The sequence below is a fragment of the Lepus europaeus genome, chromosome 9 (assembly GCF_033115175.1).
Source record: "Lepus europaeus isolate LE1 chromosome 9, mLepTim1.pri, whole genome shotgun sequence".
Classification (NCBI taxonomy): Eukaryota; Metazoa; Chordata; class Mammalia; order Lagomorpha; family Leporidae; genus Lepus; species Lepus europaeus.
The window spans coordinates 58,065,551-58,073,687 of record NC_084835.1 but is presented as its reverse complement, the minus strand read 5'-3'; positions in this window follow the sequence as shown (position 1 = coordinate 58,073,687).

The window sequence follows — 8,137 nt, the reverse complement described above, 5'->3', positions numbered from 1 at the left end:
GTAGGGGAGGAGGGGTCTTAGACAGATGTTAAATATCCTCATGTTAAATACATTGACTTGCTCTGAACATGCAGCTGAAGAGCTCTGAGCCAGCCACGTGCGTTCTTTGCTGCGTCGATGAAGAAAGAACTAAATATAGGTGGGCGATATGGCCGAGTAATTCCATGCTGTTTAAGGACAGACTGATGACAACTTGATATAATCAATCACAGCAAAGCATAAAACGCCCAAGACTAGAAATAGAAAATGCTATGTGAGTGACTGTGTGCAGCGTTGGCTGAAAGCATTCCTAGGAGGGCGGGTTTTCCAGAGGCTGGGCATCTAGAGCTGGAGCGGTTCCAGAGAAAGCTGCGGGAAAACCATCTGCGACCATTTCCTTCCCTGGCAAGGTCTTAGGCCTACAGGTCATTGCTTCATTTTCTCAAATGTAGGGGGTAAAATTATTCTGGAAAGCTGTGTGGCAGGTGTCTAGGGTCAAGAAAGCACATAGCGTTGCCCTAGGTTTATGGAGAGTGTTCTGTTCTGTAAGCGTCTCCCAGTTTCATTTTCTTAGTGGGCTGTTCACCTGGATCATTCATAAGGGCTTGTCATGTGCTGGCCAGAGGACCACAGCTTGCTGGGGCAGTTCCTGGAGAGGAGTTTTCCGCTTGTCCCTGGACCATATCTAGGGGTGAGAAGAAGCTTGGGTTGTAGAGCCCAAGGCTGGGCGCATGGCCCACTGTGGGCGATTGCACTGTTTTCCTGCTAAGAAACATGCACAAGTATGTGTGCACGCAGACACACACAAACGCAAGCCACACTGGGCTGTGCTAAAGGGGGCGGTGAGGCGGCAGCAGCCAGCTGCAGACCCAACGTGCAGACTTTGCAGTCTCTGGTTCAACCCTAGTGTCATGCCTGGGACCATGGCATTGGAAGGAGATGGCATGGAAGAGTAACTTGTTTCCAATTAAAGTTAAATGGAGCCAGGAATTTGAAATCTTGATTTCATTACATTTCTCACGAAGGGAAAATACTTTTAGATATGAAGGTTTACAGATTGGTGAAAGCAGCTGTTAGTTTTTGTGGATCATGCACTCAACAAAAAATGGAAATAAAAAACAAGAACTTGGTAGGTGCAGGTACCAGAATGTAGTAGACTCCAGTGCTGTGATACCTACATGCTTTTACTCCAAAAGTGGAAACCTTGTGCTGGAGTTTACCTGCCGGTATCCACTTCAAAGCACACATTTCCAGTAATGAGTGTGCTTATTTAATTGGGCAGGGCAACTTCATGGCTAAGTAATTACCTGCATTTAATCTAATCAGTCTCATTTTATGTATCACACTAGTTCCAACCTGAGAACACTTTTCTCCCTGATTGTTGGAGTGCACACGGCACATTCTGTATGAAGTGCTAGACATGCAAAATGCTGAAGAAAGGAGGCATTCAGAACCCTCTGCCCAGAAGCAACCATTATTAGTATTTTGATATCATACTTATTTAACCTTGATTTAAATTAGGGGTTTGTAAGTATTAAGGTGCAAATATAAAGACTAGCTTTACCAAAGATTAGTTATCCCAAGTGTACTTGAACATTATCACTGTCTTCCCAATGGATTTTACATTGTTCCGTATAAAATGATTTGTAACTTTGATTTCTCAGTTAATCTCAATAGGCATGTGAAAAACTGTGAAATATATCAATCTGGGTAATTTAGATCTTTTTATTACTTTTTTAAAAAAAGATTATTTATTTTGATAGTTAGAGAGAAACAGCAAGACAGTGAGAGAGAGAGAGAGAGATCTTCCATCTGCTGGTTCTCTCTCCAGATGGCTACAACAGTCAGGGCTGGGCCAGGCCTCAGCCAGGGCCGAGGAGCTTCTTCCAGATCTCCCACATGGGTCCAGGGGTCCAGGCAGTTGGACCATCTTTTGCTGCTTTCCCAGGTGTATTAGCAGGGAGCTGGATCAGAAGTGGAGCAGCTGGGACTTGAACTGGCACCCATATGAGATGCCGGTGCCGCAGGAGGTGGCTTAACCCGCTGCGCCACAATGCCAGCCCTGCAATTTAGATTTATAAAATGCTGTTGAAGAACCAGGGGACCTGGACACGGAGCATGTTGTCCTTCTTTTCACTTTTCATTTTGGCGCAGTTGTCCATGTCCAAGAGAGAACCCAGCCATGATAAGCTGAATGAATGAATGAATGAATGCTGACTTTCAGTGGGCGAGCAGGCACATCCCCTCCTCTCTCTCTGACTCTTCAAAGGGACTGGCTTGCAGGCTGAGCGCACTGTGGGTGTAGGAGAGACCTGCTGTAGATGACTAATACCATACTTGTTGCCTTTGAAAAATACACTAAAAACTGCCTCTGGGTGCATAATCTAATCAATCTAAATGGTATCAACAGTTTAACCTGGACACATAAGCTTTTTATTTAGCGCATAAACCTCTGTGTAAATGGTCAACCAATGCTTCCTTTCATTTGGGGAAATCTGTTTTTTATTTGATATCATTGGGAATTTTCACTCTCTGAACAGTGGGCCATTGTGGTTAGGATTATAGTTAAGATCTTTGTGTAGTCACTTGGGATTATTGTTGTGGCATAATTTATTCCTTGGGAATAACTTGGTATTATTGCACACACACATACACACGTGAATAGGCCTTCTAGAGCTCCGGGATCTCATTTAATGCTCTGGAAGTAGTAATCTATAAAATTATACCTCAAAGCCCATGGGACTTAATTTGTTTGCAGCAGGTGAGCAATTTCCTTACAGAATCTACTTTTTTTTTCTCCTACATCCCCTCGAAAGAAATGACCCCATTACTATAATAATTTTATCTGGGCCCAGGCCACGGGGCTCCTGATGGTGGAGACCAATTTGTAGTGATACCATTTGATAACTTCATTCAGAATTCCCCCAGTGGGGACAGAGCTGTGGCAGGTTTGCGGTTTTAGTTGGTGCCATGGACTGACTGTTGATGCATTCACATTAGAGGATCTGCCTGTATGGTAGCTAGTATTTGAGCAAATGATGTAATGTGTGCATAAAGTAAATTGTCCAGCATTACTCAAACATTAGCCATTATCATTATAATTTTTAGTTTATCCAGGGAAAAGAGAGACACATACTAGGTGACTTCCCCAGAACCACGATGAAGACTGAAAACTCACAGCCAGTCTTGAATCCTAGGAGACCCTCCTTTCCCTAGATCCACTTAGAGGAAGAGTCCCCTCAATTAACCAAAACATCCAGAATCCTTCACTAATTAAAATGCTGATGCTATTTTTATGTACACTCACACCTAGGCTTTCTCCTCTTGTTTTGTAAATAAAATAAGGGAGGAAAAAACCCTTGCACGGCCTACACAGAGTAGTTATGCCTTCACTCCAATACCTCTCTGTCCACGGCGCACTGACCCTGAGCCACTTGAACCTGCGTCATCAGAGAAGGACCCTAATGTCAACTGCATTCAGCATTCGGTGACAGAAGTTTCAGCAGCCTAATATTGTGGTTAACCAACATTTCCAATTACACAAATTAAGTGGAGGGGTTTAAAATTACTATTATACATAATAAGCAGCTGTATTATAAATAATAGGTGTACTCAGACAGGAACTATTATTGTTATTAGCTGCCATCCTTGAATTCTGCATTGCTAAGCACCTAGATGATTGATTAGTGCAATTTAAACTATATTAAAGTAGGACATAGAAATAGTCTACTAAAGTTCCTTTTCAGATACAGTTCGAACTTTGTATAGCTTGCTTGCTTCCTTTCTGCTTCCTTCCCTCCCTTCCTCTTTTTTCCTTTCTTCACTTCATTTTTCCAATATTTATTTATTTTTCCATTTACTTGAAAGGCAGAGTGAAAGAGAGAAGAGAGAAAGAGAGAGGGAGGAGGAAAGAGAGAAGGAGATCTTCTACCTTCTTGTTCACTCCCCAAATGACCCCACAGCCAAGCCAGGACCCAGCTGAAGCCCAGACTCCAGGACTCTTCCCTGGTCTCCCACGTGGGCATCAGGGGTCCAGGTACTTGGGCCATCTTCTGCTGACTCCCAGTATACGTTAGCAAGAAGCTAACTTAATCTTAACGGAGCATCTGGGACTAGAACCCAGGCATTCCAAAATGGTTGTGGGCATCCCAAGTAGAGGCTTACACAGTTGCCCCACAACACCTGCTCCAATTTATTTTTAAAATATAACTTCTCAGTTACATGCTCCCCAACAAGGTGCAAATGATGGCAATGCCTTTCCAAGATTACAAAAAAAGGGTTTAGCGCTATTTGTTGAAGGCAGTTCCTGTCTACTTTTCTCGTTTATTCAGGCAAAGAGTGACACAAGATGGAAGTGTTCCAGTTGCTTCATCATTGAGCTTCCTGCTTCCAGCTGCCTGCCCCCAGTCCCTCCCAAACATGGGAAGACGAGCTTCCTAAGAGGGCATTCACTCTCCTGCAGTTACATTGTTTGGTACCTCTCCACCCTCCTGGGGAAATCCTCACTTAGGATGCACGTGTACAGAAAGCATCTTGATCTTGATCCTGACACCCTTCTGCCCCTTGTCCTGGGCCTCTCCCCCAAGCTCTTCCCCAGTTCTTCCTATAAGAATCTGTCACTCCCACTGTCCTCTGTATCAATGTGCTGTTTGCTCTGCCTACACCGCTTTATTCAGTCTCCAGAGCATGGATTCCCCGCCATGAAGCCCTAGCAGAGTGTAGAGCCCACCCCCTCTGCACACGTGAGTCCCTCTCCAAGTCCACTCAGGTCCTGCTTTCTGTCCAGCTGGGACTCCTGGGAGCAGAATGTTTGCAGCTGTCAGGCCTAGACCAGTACGTGGCCTTTCAGAGTCCTACAGGTTGAATGAAAGCCTTGGTAGTTCCAGTCCCACATTCCGAGCTGTTGATGCGGTGAACGCAGGGCCCCCTGGGTTGACCAGGGGGCTGAGGCTGATCTTGGGGCCACACCAGGGCTACACCGTGAGAAGGCAGCTGTGGGGTGTAAGGGTATGGCTGCTGCACTGGGCCTCTTCTGCAGCTGAAATTAGTGCTTCCTATGATGTTTTAATTCCAGCCATTTAAGAGAAGTAGTACTCACAAGAAGGCCATCCACATTTTCCACATCTGACCCGCCAAGTAAATACTGGAGACCACTGGCCATGGTTGACCGAAGACCTAAGAGACAGTGTCTCTCCTCCCACTTGACCCATTTAATTTTGTTCCTGAAGAGTAATTGAGGTGGTGGGTATTTTGAAGGGAAAAGATGAAAAGGGAGTAAATACCAACCTCACGCTCCCACCTTAAAAAACAGTACTGCCCTGGAGTGCACTGTCCACCGCTCCGTCCACGGTGAGCTGTGCCTCGGTCTGCCCACGCCCTTGCACGCTCTTGCTGGGCTGATAGCCATGCCCGGTTATCCTGCCCTTTGCTCATTGTCAAACAGGAGCAGTTGCAAAATGGATTTTTTTTTTATAGAAACCCTGGTAGATTTTTTTTCCTGCCTTGCAGTGAAAACTGCCCATTGGCCCCTGCTGCATTTTAGTTTTTCCACAGATGGTTGAATAGCAGAACTGCAGGCTCCCTTCCCTGTGTGACTCCAGTCTCATGAATGACCCATACAAATGCTAACTACCACGCCCTCTTCCTGTGCCTTTGAACTTCAACTTCCTCCCCAGAGCCCTCCTTCATCTTTTCTACCCTTGTTCTTTGACATCCAGGCGAATGAGGCCTTCAGAGCCTCTAGGTCAAAAAAAAAAAAAAAAAGTTTGTACGTGTGCATCTGGCCCGTAACGTGTACAGAGTGATGGTTATGCGGTGTTGTATGAATTGAGTAGAACTTCTCAGCATCCCCAGAGCCTGTTGCCTTGGGTCCTGTGCTCTCCCATGGCAGAGTCAGCCTCCAGTGTTGCCTGGGAACCCCAGGGTCTTTTACTCTGAGCACTTGGTTGGTCCGCCTCAGCTCAGCTGGGCCTGGCTGTGGATGACGTTTGCCATTATTGGAACTACTCTGTGAGTTCGAAGGGATTTCTTAAGCACAGACTAGGATCCTGATCATTATGTGAAATAATCCTCGCTAACAGTGAATGAAAGGCACTCGATAAGCTGATGGTAGTGATGCTGTCATCTCTATTGTGGGTGAGTAGACTGAAGCGTGGAGGTCACAGAACAGTAGTAAGTTGTGTAAGGTCACGGTGCTCATGGTGCATTTCACTGTTTGCAAGCTACCCACTTTGCCTGCGTGAGATCTTGGATGTACATCTCACAGTCAGAGGGGGCTACGGTCATCAGGAAGGGCGACCTTGCCCTTGGGTGGACCTGCACTCGGATGCTTCCGTTGTCCTCATGTTCCTTCGTGCGTGTGCGTCCTGGGTACTTGTGTCTGGAGTTTGGTTGCAAATAGGCTGATGTGAAGATGGAGAAGAAACACTTGAGTCAGCCGACTTGGGTTTCCCTCCAAAACTCACTGAAAAAAGTGGCACGCTCAGCTCTGAAAAAGAAAAATCCCCGTGAAAAAAGCAGTCTTGTAACAGAGCAAGGGAGTGTAAAGTTGACATTAATGAAGCAAATGTTTGCTGCAGGCAGAATAATCACAATTCCGTATTTTCTCCCATAGCATCCACAGATCTCTTGGAGGGCGGGATACCCAGGAAAAGATGAGGCTGTGTTTGTGTTTTGTCACTGAGATACATGCAGAGCAAACAGATGATCTGCCACAGGTGAAGCAGCGCCGTGGAAGGCAAGAGAAATCGCCACATTGCTTTGGATAGGTAAAAGAGAGGGCAGAGCCGTTCAAGGCTGCTGGGAATGGTCCGTGCGTGGGTACCTCGAGACTGTTGTGAAGTCATTGTGTCATCACTGAAGTGCCAAGTGTTTCCTTATCCCTGGTAATCAAATAATGATAGAGTCTTGGCTTCCGTGAAACCCTGTAAGTGGCAGATCCAGTTTCGAATATTTCACCCACATCCACATCGCTCCTGGCTTTTATTATCTTTATGGGAAAACATTTGTAGCATACTAAGGCACTTACAAATTAAATTGTAGAATACAGCTTGGTGGTGGGTAGTGAAATGATGCTGTCTACCGAATGCGTAGGCTCATGTTTCGGCCAGAATCTTCTCCAGCTCCCAATACCATGTGCCTTTAATTAAAATCTATTTTAAGTTAGCCACAAGGTAACTGATCGTACCGCTGACCCACCAGATAGCAGGTTATACTACACGGTTTTTTAAATTTTTAATTGGCACATAAAAATTATATCTATGTAAACATTATGCAGTCTTCAAATTCACGTAAACATATCTGTCGCCTTAAAATTTTATCATTTCTTTGTGGCTAAAACATGAACACTCCTTTCTTGCAGCTTTTTGGAAACATGGAACACATTACTGTTATCAGCAGTCACCCTGCCCTGCAGTGAGCACCAGAACTTCTTTCTCCTGGCTCATGGCAGCCTAGTGCACAGCGACCAGCATTTCCCCACCTTGTTCTCCCCAGCCTCTGGTAACCAGTGTTCTACTCTTCACTCCCATGAGGTCAACTTTTTAAAATTCCACATAGGAGTGAGACTGTACAGGGTTTTGTCATTTTGTGCCTGGCTTGTTTCACTTAACATAATAACCTCCGGTTCCACCCATGTGGCCACAAATGGCAGAATTTCGTCATGTTCATGACTGAGTAGTATTCCACTGTGTACATGTACCACAGTCTCTTGACCCATGCATCAGTTGATGGACACGTAGGTTGTTTCCATTCCTTGGTATTGGGAAGAGTCTTGCAGTGAACGTGGGAGTGCACATGTCTCCTGGACATACTGATCTCACTTCCTCTGGGTAGTATACCCTAGTAGAGGGATTGCTGGATCATGGGGTAGTTCTATTTTTAAGTTTTTGAGAAAGCACCATACTGTTTTCTGTCCTGTTGGGTGTTATTCCTTGATTGCCTGATAGGGACATTTAGGAGTGTTTACCGCACTCAAGGTCATCACAACTATTGAGATTGTTACAAGTGCCGATGAATAGTACCCCTCTATCCTCTGCGGTAGTTTACAGCTAACAGAGGAGATTACAACATTAGAACCGTGATGAGGAGTCCATCGGTAGACACTGTGTAGGTGGTGCCTGTGATGGGATTTCTCACAGTTCAACACCAGTGTTCAGGG